Genomic DNA, 13,079 nt, shown 5'->3' on the forward strand with positions numbered 1-13,079 from the left:
GCAAATCCAGCAGAAAGCAACAATACATGAGACGTTTCTGATGTAAGCTAACCTTGGTCTCAACAAGCTGTAATCTGGCTTTTCTTCCTATTATGTGAAGAATAGAAAATGCCATATTAATCATGGAAAAGATTTTACAAACCAAGCAAGGTACAAGGAAAATGTGCAAATATGGAAATCTGGCTGAGTTTGTTTGAAAGGGAGACTGAAGGGGCCTTGATCTAGAGAGAAAAGGGAAAATTGGCCAGCTAAAAGCCAGGGAAGGTAAAGAAAGGACGAAGGGAACGGCCACGGAGGAAAGAGGAAAGGAACTGGGTGTCATTCGTCCACGGCACAAAGTAAGACTTCCAGACAAGATTAGGGAAAGCAAGCTGGTCGGTCATAAGTAAAACCACTGGGACATATAACCATGCGTTAAACTAGTATGTATCTGGTTATCAACGGGTAGCTTAAAAAAAGTGGAAAATTTACTTTTCACATGATAAATAAAATGGAATTAAGTGTCAATTACTTTTATCCGCATTGGTGAAGAAATAAAGTGCTCCCCTTCAATGTAACTTCAGGGCACCGTGGGCTTGGGAAACACATGGAATTAACCTGCAGTCTGCCTTTGACTTAAATGGAACAGGCTTTCATCCCTTACAGAGGATAAAATTAAAGCCAAAACAATTGACATGTTAGAAACAAATCCAGCATTCTTCACTGAGGCATTAACCTTGTTATAAGAAAAAGAGCGAGAGATTTTTGTTGTTAAAACTGGAACACTCTTTCTAAGAATTTCATGGCCACTTATTAAAATAAAATAACTGAGTAAAACGTTTTTAACTAAAAGCAAGATTTTTCCAATATTACTATGTAAGATAACTGTAATATTTAGAATCATTTAAGGGCATGCCGTTTAAAATGAGGACAACTACTATAAAGGAAACTCTAAGCTACTTTGAGAATCCCACTTGATTATTTAACAGGACTCGTGACCCCACTCTCAGTATTACAGCAATAGACCCGTTGTGAGCAAACACTGCAGCCCAGGGTGGAAATTAAAACGACAGAGCCGGGTGGTCTGAGCACCTAGCCCACAGCCATCTCTCTGGTAACACTGCAGCTCGCGTCTCACCCGAACCCGCAGGCCGCCAGCCTAAACTGTGAGTGCTAAGAAGAACCCATTACTCACAGCAGCACGACGCGTTAATGAAGCCTCGCTGTCCTCGGAGGAAGGCGGGGATCTCAGGAAAGTGGTCCACGATCTCCGCAGACAACTGCAGTGACTGGCCGACCTGGTTCCAGCCCAGCTTTCAGAGGAATGAACGAGCAATCCAGCCGCGGAGCCCGCTTATTTCTATGAGCTTCCTCATTTTCGCTCCTCGTTTGTTATCTAGCTGGATCCTCAAATACTTGCTGGTAGCCGTCAGCATCGCATCCCCGCGCCTTTGTTCTCCTTTTGTCACATCAGCAGGTCGCGGCGTGACTGCCGCCGCAGCCGCACGGGTCCGCCGACTGGCTGCCCTGCGGATGCCGCAGTCAGCAGCGCCCCACCCCCACACAGCGGCCCTTTTTTCTTTTTAAAGAGATAGGACTATCATCTACCTTAGGTTTCAGTAATACTGCAAAATGCAGCGTGGTTGCTCAAGCTGATGGTGCAAAATACCAGTAACCGCATTTTCTATTCTCTTCAAATTGCAATGATGAATTTTAGGAGGTAGGCATGGCTAACAGGACACTGGCTCTATTAAACACTAGCTGTGTGACCGTAGACAAGTCACTCACTGTCTCATTCACCTCGTTGAAAATGAAAAGTTGTGACCAGCCAATTGCCAGTCTGGAAATCCTAAAATTTACTAAAATTAAATCAGCCACACACTCGCTGATAAAATACAATAACATGCTATGTTTGTATTGCAGGTTATAGCTCACAAAGCACTTTTGGTATTTAATTTGGATTTGAGTATGAGGTTCCAAATGCTTAAAAAAGGCATTCCCTCAAAATGCTTTATAAACTGTGAAATGCTGCACAGCTGTAAAATGTTCTGTTTTCACTGTTACTATCAATTTAATAACAAAAATATTCTAATAGTAAATCAAATAGAACTCTCTCTTCTTGCTTCCTACCAATGGGGGATGTGAAATACCAGTAGAGTCTGTTTTTGTAAATGGCTCTCTCCCTGCTCCCCTTGGGTGCACCATAGACCTGGTAGTCTTCTCGTAGAGCTGCCTGCCTCATCAACAGAAATCTAGAGTTGAGGCTCACCTGGAACTACCAGAGCTTTGAAGCTCCTGGGTGCTTTACCTCTGAGGAGAATACCTAATTCAGTCAGCCAACTCCAGACCTGAAAAGGCTAAAGCGATCTCTCCTGGGGAAGACCAACGCCGGCCCCACACGTCAGCATTCTCCTCAGAAGCAGAGCCTCCTGCCTCCCTGCAGTGTGGCCCGACATGAGACTGCCACTTAAGACACCAAATCTAATGGCGTTTCCTTTGCATCCTAGACTCACAGATTCAGAAATACATAATTTCCCAGGAGATAGTAGGGAAATGGCTTGTTCTAACAAAATCGCTGTGTCACAACAAGTTTCTGTCAGGGAGAGAGAGTGTCTTGAGGATCCCTTTTATCTGACTCTCACTGTAGTGCAGTGTGGGTCACCAGCAGTTTGGCCCTCATGGCATGCATCTATGGAGGGAGTCTGTCCCTCCAGAAGCTACCTCAATTCTGACAGCACCCTTCCGGTTGTCATCAAATGAATTGAACACACGTCTATGGAGCACTGGCTCTCGGGTAAGCCCTGGGGACTGAAAGATGAATCCTCCGTTTCCTGTTCACTTAGCATGCTCATCTACTCCTAACTTTGAACTATTAGAGCCCCATAGGGGCAAAAGTTATGAAGAGTAAGTATTTATAATTCCCCACTCCGCCACCTTCCAAGGAAAGTGGGTCCCTATAAGGAGATCGTTTCGTTTTGTTCAGTGTCGGGGTGTTGGGATCCAAGTAGCAGAAGCCTAGACAAGAGCTAGATCATGCTGCCTAAGAGTGTTGACCTGGCTAGAAAAGTCTCCAGGAGTGAGGAATCCTGGGTTTGAGGGTGAGAGGGAAGGGAAAAGTTGAAGTGTTTCTATGACCAGTGAAACTTTTGAGAAAGAGATTTAGAAAATGAATTTTGGAGAAATCATGCTGTGGGTTATGCAACGTAATTCTGTCTTCAGTACCCTCATCAAGAGAAAACCTTGAGTAAAAAAATTGGTGTTTCTCCTCTACACTTTTGTAGCTGGGTTTGGGATCCTTCTGAAGGTGACCCAGTGCTGAGTCACATTCAGCTCTGGGAATAAGAAGACATATTTGGGTTACAAAGAGACTGTTGAAGGGTGAATGTAGAGCTCTGCTCTCTGAGCCAGAGACCTCCTAAGTGTGGACGGCTCTGTGGTGTGGCCTCCTCTTCATGATTCCTCCCCTAAGGGGACTCTCCACATCCTCTAACTTCTCTCTCTCCTTCTGCGTCAGTATTGCCACCACCCAGAGGCAGGCTGTCTTCACCCCGGGCCCAGAGGACTCCAATTGCTTCTGTGCTGTCTGTTAGGTGCATTCTGTATTCACCAAAGGTGGCTCTCCAGAGTGCTCCCTGCTTCCCAGTGGTCCTTCCCAATGTGTAAACAGGAGGGTGGGTCAGGGGCTGAGCCTGCCATCCACACCCACACGAGTGCAGCCAGTTATACAGAGTCCCAGCGTCCTGTGCTGTCACTCATTAGGTGATATGTTTGCAATTAGATGACAAAACCTAGATTTTTTTCCCTTAAATGACAGTTATTGTTTTATGCTAGTTAGAAAGGTAATGTGTGTTTATTTTAGAAAATATGAGAATAGAACTCATAGTCCTACTATCTGAAATAACTATGCCTCGTCTTTTGATATATAGATCATATTTTTATATATATTGTAACTGGTTTTCCTACTTAACATTATACTGAGAATATTTTCCTCTTTCATTCTTTGAGAACATAGTTTTTAATACCTGCATGATAACCCTTCTTACAGTTGTACCATAATTTATTCAACCAATTCCCTACTGTTGGACTTTTAGGTTGATATATATTGTTTTCAGAAAGGTTATATACCATTTTGCCCATCTACACACACTGCATACAAGTGCCCAGTGAGATATTGGGTCTGCAGAAATACCTCGTAACAGACAGTTTAAAGCACCAATACCTTCATGAGCATTGCATGTGACAGGCCTTTTTACTCAATAATTTACACGTTTATATGTGGCTTTACACACATTCTGAAGGCGGTTCCACGTGCAGCACCAGCCCTTGACCCCTGCCACTGTCCAGATACAGTAGCACACTCCATAAACCACGTCAGTTCAGTTAAATTCATGGTACTATTTATGGTATTTGAACATCGTTGCCAAAAGATTTAGACTTTGTCCTAAGAAGGTTAAGAAGCCAAAGTTTTCTGGATAATTAGTGAGTCACGAATCTTCCACATTCTGCTCAAAGACTGACTGTAAATATACACAGGTGAGAGGTCAACACCTCCTTCCCTCACCTTAAGCTGGCCCTAGAAAACAGTGTAAGAAAGTGTTTTCTGCTGTCACTCTTGCCCAGAACCGTGAAGGCTCGGCCAGAGGGATACGTCTGTGACGTTTGCCTAGGGCTTTAAAGAGCTGGCACCACCAACCCTCTGGCTTCTTCTCCTGGAGGGCTCCCAGCCGTTGCTCTTGCCCATAGCCCACTCTTCCTTTCCAGCCACGTCGTGTGGCCTAACCTCTCTTCCCATCTGGCCTGGAGACCATGTGGCCTTCATGGCCCTCTTCCACAAAGTTCTTTGAGTGCCAGATTTTTATTACCTCAGAAATGGCCACTGTTCAACCTGACAGATGTCAGCTCAATCTCAGCATCTACCTGTAATTCTGGAGCATCTTTGTCACAGATTCCATTAACTTACCTGTGTACAACACCGGTGCTCTCTCTATCTCAACAACCACCCAGGGCAGTTTAGTAGGGCAGATGTGCATTCCACCTCTATACACCAGGAAATGTGTGGGCTAGTCACCTCTGCTTTTTGACCTTCAGTTTCTTCATCTGTGAAATGGGAATATTACCTTCCAATATGGGAGTACACAGTGCTTGGCATATAACAGGTGTTCAAATCATAGAGGTTATTGGTTTTGTGTTATTTTTCTTGCTCTAAGACACCTTCCCAATTTGAGAAGTATAATTTTAGACGTGAGGGAAAGACACTTGCCCTTAAAAACTACCTATGTAACCTCAGCTCAAGACTGTGAGAAAATCCCCAGTTACATTTCTAAGAACAGCAGCAAAATGATCCCATGACATGTCCTAAGAAGGACACACAAACTCTGACTTGTGAAAATATGAAGAGCATCCGGTAACAGCTAACAGCAACATGACCTCCTAGGCATGTGGTACCTCAGCACAAGGGGGCCGGCACGGTAAGGCACCAGCCACGGCGTAGGTTTCTTTTAAATCCCCCACAGCTTCTAGCCTGAGTGGGAATGTAGAGGGTATGGGGCCAATGCTAGCTGCACAGAGGGGACTTGGGGCACAGCACACTTCTTCCTCAGGCCGATTTTGTTCTCATGCCTCACTGTGTTATGTAGGGGACCAGACTCTGCCACCCTAAACTATGCCACTTTGGCATAAGGGTTATTTTAAACTGAAGACAATTGAGAAACAGCAGGCACAGGAAAGCTCTTCATCCTCCTCTTAATCACCAGAGAGGACTCTGGGCCTTATCAGCCCAGAGGAATATAGGTAACTAACCTTGCTAAAATGACACTTATCTCCCATTAGTTTCCTCATATGCTTACCTTCCTACGGTTTGCTACCCCTAAAAGCCTAAATCCTTTCTCCTCTGTCTTGTCACATCTCTACAAATTTATTGTTCTTAGTTAAGATCCTATAAAAGCCCCAAGTTCTAACCACTCCTTTGAGGTACTACTCATCATTGAGTTTCTGTGGTATGTATGCACATTGCACATGTTATTAAAATTTGTATGCTTTTCTATTGTTGATCTGTCTTCTGTCAGTTGAATTTCCAGAGTTCCAGTCCTCAAAGGGTAGAGTAAAAAGATTTTTCATTCCTTCTCTACAGTTACAGACTTGCCATTGTTTCCCTGAACTATTTTCTAAGCAGTCAGTCCCTAGAGCTCAGCTCTGACTTAGTCCCTGCAGTTTTCTAATACTGAGATATTTCAGAATAACTGGGTCTTCTAAGGCATAGTCACATAGACATATAGACAGAGACCATCACTACATAGCTTCCTTGTAAGTAGCTTTCCGTACAAAGCCAAAATCATGTTCCTTTTGTCCCTGCTTCACAATATAAGGACATTACAGTGAAGAATTGCAAACTTTGTACATCTTCATTACAGTGTACCCAATTCTTCTGCATAATGCAGTGTAGGCAAAATTACAATCCATTTTTAAGGTGATGCTTGAAGCCACCCTTGTCACCTAAAGAAAAAAAAAGTGCACACCAATTTACAGGATCATCAACTCACTAGAAAAGGAATGCTATTGTCAATAATCCAAAACTCCATGAGGCCACAAAACAGAGTCTATACAACTAGTAGTTGTATAGCCTTCCAGCTCCCGCATTTTTTTGAAAAAACTTGAAAAATAGCTCATTTTAAAATATATAAAAATCAACCATAATCCTGCCACTCAGAAAAACACTGTTGGCATTTGAGTGAGTGTAAATCACTCCAGGTTATTTCCTAGGCGTATGTCTGCATCAACAACTATTTATTTATTGGGGGCCCTCTGTGTAAGGCCCTATTCCACCTCCTGCAGTAAACAAACAGACAGGGGCCCTGCCACGTGGAGTTTACATTTTGGTAGGGAGAGACCAAATATACACAAATAAACATATATGCCAAGTGGTAAAACAAACGTTACAAAGAAAATTACGCAGTATAAGAAGATGGTTTTGGCTTTGGGGAGGGGCTATTTTAGACAGAGAAGGAGTTCAATCGAAAATTATTTACTGGACATTTATCATATTTGCATATGATAAATACAGAATTATCAAATATAAAATATTCAGGTTTAGAACCAGAGTTACAATTCTTAATGAGATTAAAGCCAACAATAATCAAAGAAAAAAATCAAATACAAAAATAGTTACTCTTAACATTTTCATATATTTCTTTCTTTTTGTTTTTCTCTAACACTCAATATGTTAAAGTTTATTTTTAATTACAAAAGTACATATAATTGCATTCTTCTTGTAAATGACTCAAACACAACAGGTAAAACCAGTCTTCTCTTATGACCAGCACATTCCGCATTTCTGGTCTCTGAATAAGTAACCATTCTCATAGAGCATGTCTTCTTCTAGATTCAATCTAGATCTTTTCAACAATGCATATGCATACAAACATAGCAACATATTGTACTGAATCTTCAAAAGAACATAAATTAGACTTTCCTTTCTGTAACTTGCTTTTTTCACCTAATAATCTGTCAGTAGGTGTTCTTATATTTCCTTGCCAGGGAGCCATTCTTTCTAACTATTGCATAGTATTCCATGGTTAGGACACATCAGTGCATTTAACTCTTCCTTTCTTGATAGATGTTAAGGTTACTTCCAATTTACATTATTAAAAAATCAGTCTGTACTTGCCTGTTTATGTCCATGTAACTATTTTCCTAGGGCAGGTAATATGGAGTGGAATTATTAGGTCATAGGATTTAAATTTTAATATGCGCTGTCTAATGACTGAATCCATTTAAAGTGCTTGTATTGGTTTAAAATTCCACCAGAAGTGTGTCCTTTGCAAAATTAGAACCAAAATATACTTATTGTTTAAGATTGCATTTTCTCCCACATGAAAAAATTTTGTGAACATTTTTCCATGTATTTAAGTGTCCTTTTAAAAGAAAATTTTTAATAGAGGCAAATTATTCCATCTCATTAGTTGTATTACAGTGTTTTTATCAATTTCTCTACTTGGATATTTTGGGTATTTCAGATACATCCAAATGCAGCCATAAATCTTTGTATGCATTTGGGATAATTTCCTAATGTTACATTTTTTGAAGTTAATACTGGACCAGAAAGGGTGGACATGTTTAAAGTATCTTATACAAGAGTTGCCAAATTGCCCTTCAGAAACGCTTTACTGGTCAACATTCCCACCAGCAGCGGGTGAGAATAACCAGATTCGTTTTTAGATGAGCACTCCAGCTGTTCCTCAGGATTTACAAAGTATGAGGAAGTCAAGGTCTTTATGAAGATGCCAAATCCCCAGTGTGAAAAGGGACCTGCACCACGTTGTGGGGCCACGTGGCAGAATGAGGAAGAGAATGTGCTATGTTCAAGCCCTGGCTTCCCATTTACCACTGTGGGACCTGGAAACCTGACTTCTTGTCTTCATGCCTTAGCTTCCTCAAGTGTAAAACGGGGATGATAATAATACCTAAAGCGTTTGCATGGAATAAATGAGCCTATACACATCAAATTTTGCACAGCACCTGCCTCTGCTCTCCCATAAATACTAGCAAGAAATTATTATATCACTGCTGTTTTCTGTGATGTTCAATGTCAGCAGCATAAAGTCTAATATTCATTTATTCAGCATGTTTATTGAATACTGTCTATGAACCAGACACTGAGATAAGTAAGGTAGACAGTGTAGGGGTTCAGAATATGTCACTGCAATATATGGCTCTTTGGCATATTGATTATTTTGAATTAAAGTTACTTGAGAAATATCCAGTGCAAGAAGGACACTTTGACTTTCCTTTGTCCCTCTGAAATCAGGAAATAAATCTCCCATGCGAAAGGTTCCCTGCTTGTACCAGGAAGGTAGAAGACATCCTTATCGCCAGAGACAGGGAATTTAGGGCTGAGAAGCCTATATAAACAAACCTTGTTACTTCTTCACCAATTTACTACCCCAAGCCCAAACCCCTTTGTCCTGTCAGTTCTTCACAAATTTATTGTTTTTTGTCTGAAAGGCATAAAAGCTTCCTGCTTTGGTCACTTCTTTGAGTCTCATATTTTTATGGGGCTCCTATACATACAAAATTAAATTTGTTTTTCTCCTGTTAATCTGTCTTATATCGATTTAATCACTAAATCAGCCAAAGAACCTAGAAGAGAATATGGGAAAATTTTTCCATCCCTACAAGCAGTATCCTCACCTATGTGACAAATTTATCTGAGAATTTATTAGAAAGACTGTCTACTAAAAAAAGTACTTTCTTTTGTGAACAACAGCAATTATATATGCACGTGTTTGCCTTTTTGCTTTTGTTCTTGGTAAGGTTCAAAGCAAAATTTAGTGTTCAATTATAATAATACTGATACTATTGGCCTATGCATTCAGTATATTGATTTCTTTCTCATTCTAATACATTTTTAATGTTTCATTTCACTATCAGCAGCCTCACTTGGGTAGGTTTTATATAGATATATAACCACATAGTTTTACTTAAACACCAGTACGTTCTAAGTTATAAGAAAGAAGTCTCGTCATTTAAACAGATATAGAGGATCCAGAAAAGAATGAAAAGCAGAAAGTTTAACAAAGTACAAAGAATACTAAACAAGAGGAGACATGACCAATTTTTATGATACATATCTATATAAGTTTGGAAAAGACAAAAAAAGGAGGAGGGGCTTGAAACTCTTTGACTTTTGGTTTCTCGGGTACCTGAGCAAGTCAGTGGAGGAAGTTGATTTTAAGAAGGAATGCAAACTAACATTTATTTTGCATCTACAGTGTTTTAGGCACTGTGTTGCTTATTCTAATGCTTTTCTCAATCTTCACAAAAATAGTCCCCCATTAGATGAAGAAACTGATGTCCAGAGTGATTCACTCCCGGGTCTCTGTAATTGCCACCCCCCTTCTCGGTAAGGAGCAAGCACAGTGGAATCTCCTCTCCCCCATCCTCTGTCTACACATCATCTATCTTGGGGCTGGGTGAGGAGAGAGACGAGGATAGGGCTCTCTCCAAGAGACCTGAAACTGAGTGATTCTCTCGTTGGTTTCAAAGAAGTGGAATGTATAATACTTTTTATGAAGAATATGGAAAAATGTAGGTATCATATCAGAATATGGTAATATGAGATATAAAAATGTACACACTGTGGCCCACAAAACCTGCACCTAGAATTTATCCTGAATAATTTAACAAAACAAAACTCTATAAATGTAAAGATATTTTTGCAGCATTATCTGTATTCAATACAACTTAAATGAGCATAGAGTAAATTATGAAATAATATAGTCATAAAAATAAAATAAAAACAGAAAATGTTTACAATATGTTAAATGGGAAACAGAATATATGAAGTAAATGCACTGTGATTATAATTACATAGAACACATATGCACATGCAAAAAGGCTGAGAATTAACTCCAAATAATCAAAATAGTTGTTATGGTGGAAAGATCACGGACTTTTACCAAAATCTTCCATAACATTTTCATTATACACTGTTTGGTATAAAAATTTTCTTTTAATAACGCAGATAGAGGAATCCATGTCATAGAAATAATGAATGATGAGGTACATGGTCTTTGCAGAACTGAGTGTCTCCTCTGACAGTTTCCCTGCCATTCCCCCTCAAGTTACCCCAGGTTGGCCAGAGGTCACAGGAAGAGGCCTCGTCTAGGCGCCATTCTACATATGGCCGCCATGTAGGTGAGCATAATTGTTCCGGGCTGTCTTGGTCATCAACAGCCTTCCTGGTCCAGGTAACTGTCTGAAACGTTACCTGAAGGGTACTTTGCACTTAGATCCAGTAACACAGCAAGAAGAATTGGTTAAGAATGATTAGGCACAAACTATGAAATCAACTAAATTGTTGGTTAAGATATAAACTTAATATCTCAGGAAAATGTCTCAGTCCTGGTCCTGACCCTCCTGGCTTGGCGCTGTCGAGTGATCTTCCCTGTGTCTCATGCAGTTCTGTGCCCTATATCATCTACATCTGGGCTTCTCTGGGCCTTTACATTCTCCATACGGCACTTGCCCTTCGATGTCTGCAGTTGCGCAAAGCTGACAATTAGAGCGCACAGTGATGGGTCCCAGGCTGGGTGAGCCTCTGTGCGGAGCTGCTGCCACATACAGGACAAGAACAGGGACTGAGAGCCAGCCAGCCCTCTTACCTAGAACATTCTCCAAGAATGAACAAAGCCAGAGAGGAAAAACAAACATGTAGTCTGTTGGGAGGGTTGTAAAACAAGACTGAATAGTGCATGAAGCTGTGGGGGCACGTATTTTTGCCGGTTATCTAGGCCAGTGGCCCCGGGAGTTCATTCAACAAGCCTTCAGTCCAGGGTAAGAGGGGTCGGTGTTTCAGCCCAGCCCAGTCTTCCCCAGAGCATTCTGCATGACGGCTTTCTCCTCAGATGTTGGCCTTCTCCTGCATTAAGAGCCTACGAACAAGCAACTGCCAATAGCTACACAGTTGGAGCCTTATTTGGACTTTGTAGGCAAATAATTTTTACCAGAGAACACTTCACAAGGTGAACCCAACGCAACCAACTGTGTGGACCCAGCCCAGCTGCTTCCCAACAGCTGACGGTGTGCTCACTGCTCTGTTCAGTCACAAGTATCAGCAAACTGGCCCGAGGTCAACCGGGGAGCCTGCAGAGCCAGAAGTCTGACCCTCGTCTGTGCGGTGAAACTGACTGGTTATGGGAGCCACTTACAGATTTCACAGCCACGTAATAAACTCTTTCCACTTCATCTTAGGCAGGTCTGAAGTCACATAAGTTGGATTTTCCACCTTTCATTAAGAAACTGCTGAAGCAGAAACAGAGTAACTTTCTATTACACATTTTTGAAAAATCCTTATGTATCTCACTTTAGGCTTCTCCAGGTTTACTATTGTAGAATCATAGAATCACAAATATCCTCATTTTATAGACATAAAAATGAGCTACAGAGAGATTGAGTGACTTCCTAAGGATAATACAGTTAATAAGTGTCATATAATAAGTATCCACAAAGCTCTAATCAGAATCTATAGCTCAGGATTCCTAGTCCAGGACATTTTTCTTTCATCACTCCAGGATGCCCCTCCTCTTCCCACACTCACCATGCTGCAGTAAAACAGACAATGTTACGTATTCATCATGACCTCTGTTGCTCAGAGAACACACTGCAACAGGATTCCTGTAGCTGTTGTTAAGCTACAGGTTTGCAGTCATCATAGTTTTCAAATGTAATTGCATAGTTTTGCAAAGTAGTTCCATAATTAAAAAATCTTTCTCTGTATCATTGTTTATTCCTTTGGCTTATTTCTAATTATGTCATATACTTTCTCCCCCTTTTCCTTAATTACCAACTAGAAATTTATCTGTATTATTTTCCAAAGAACTAGTTATTGGATTTATCAATTTTTTTTCCTGTATTCTAATTTATTTCTGCAATTATCTTTATTTTTTCTTTCTATTTTACTTTCTTTTGACTTATTCTGTTTTTCTTTTCCTAACTTTTTGAGTTGAATGTTTTATTAATTTATTTGTATTTCTTTATTTTTAAATAAATATATGTTATAGGTTATATATGCTCCTCTAAGTACAGCTTTAACCAATTCTTCTGTTTTGATACATAGTGTTTTTATCATCATTATTATATAAATATTCAATAATTTTTGTTTAATATTTATCTTTGAACCATATGTTGGTTTAAGAAAGAATTTTGTCATTTCCAAATAACATTTGATTCTATTTTTGTTAAAAACGTGTGGTCAGATATTTTGGATTATGTTATTTCAATGTTACTTTATTGTGATTTTCTTTGTGAACTTAATAATATATCATTGTATCTTGGGTCTAATTAAAAGATTGTGAATTCTCTATTACAATAGTGTAAAGTTCAGTATATAACTATTACATCAACCTTATTAATTAAATTCTTCAGATCATCCATGCTCTTATTTTGCCTATTTGCTCAGTCATGATTGACAGAGGTGAATTAAAGTTTCCTATTACTGTTATGTTTCTATTTATTTCCCCTTGCATTTCCTGCAGTTTTTGCTTTATGTATTTTATGGTATTATTTTGTGCATAATGATGAAAGTTATTTCATTATTACACACG

At 40.0% G+C, this 13,079-nt stretch overlaps 1 protein-coding gene across 2 annotated transcripts in view; it reads right to left on the minus strand.

The window, feature by feature from the left end:
* Positions 1-13,079, minus strand: part of SACS (sacsin molecular chaperone) — a 113,819-nt gene that overhangs the window by 82,294 nt on the left and 18,446 nt on the right. Inside the window, exon 1 of one of the 2 annotated variants that reach the window (XM_058547845.1) lies at positions 1,175-1,453. The exons of the other annotated variant lie outside the window; for it this stretch is intronic. The gene's annotated coding sequence lies outside the window, so the exon portion shown is untranslated. Of the gene's footprint in view, positions 1-1,174; positions 1,454-13,079 lie in introns of those variants that run through there. 2 annotated transcript variants of the gene reach the window in all.

This window comes from Diceros bicornis, chromosome 9, assembly GCF_020826845.1.
Source record: "Diceros bicornis minor isolate mBicDic1 chromosome 9, mDicBic1.mat.cur, whole genome shotgun sequence".
Lineage (NCBI taxonomy): Eukaryota > Metazoa > Chordata > Mammalia > Perissodactyla > Rhinocerotidae > Diceros > Diceros bicornis.